The 290-nt window shown below is 36.6% G+C and overlaps 1 non-coding gene across 1 annotated transcript; it reads left to right on the top strand.

The window, feature by feature from the left end:
- Positions 1-74, top strand: TRNAC-GCA. Its single transcript has one exon. It is a non-coding gene; the product is annotated as a tRNA-Cys (tRNA).
- The last annotated feature ends 216 nt before the right edge of the window (positions 75-290 follow it).

Here is a 290-nt window from a genome sequence, read left to right as displayed (position 1 = left end):
GGGTCCATAGCTCAGTGGTAGAGCAATTGACTGCAGATCAATAGGCCACCGGTTCGAACCCGGTTGTGGGCCCTATTTGTTTTTCAATTATCATCACTGTCGTGTGTTATCAAACGTATCATGATCATGTCGTTCCCTTTTTTTTAATCCGGATAGAGTAGAGAACAATAAAATCCGATCCTATTTTTTTTTAATGCTGATCCTATTTTTATTTTCGAATAGAACTACACAGCATTTGCAAAATAAAGATATTAGGGTCAAAATAACTTGTAAAATGAACTAACCTCCTT

The sequence above is a fragment of the Triticum urartu genome, chromosome 2 (assembly GCF_003073215.2).
Source record: "Triticum urartu cultivar G1812 chromosome 2, Tu2.1, whole genome shotgun sequence".
Classification (NCBI taxonomy): Eukaryota; Viridiplantae; Streptophyta; class Magnoliopsida; order Poales; family Poaceae; genus Triticum; species Triticum urartu.
The sequence above is the reverse complement of the archived record's forward strand: the minus strand, read 5'-3'. Positions and strand labels throughout refer to the sequence as shown.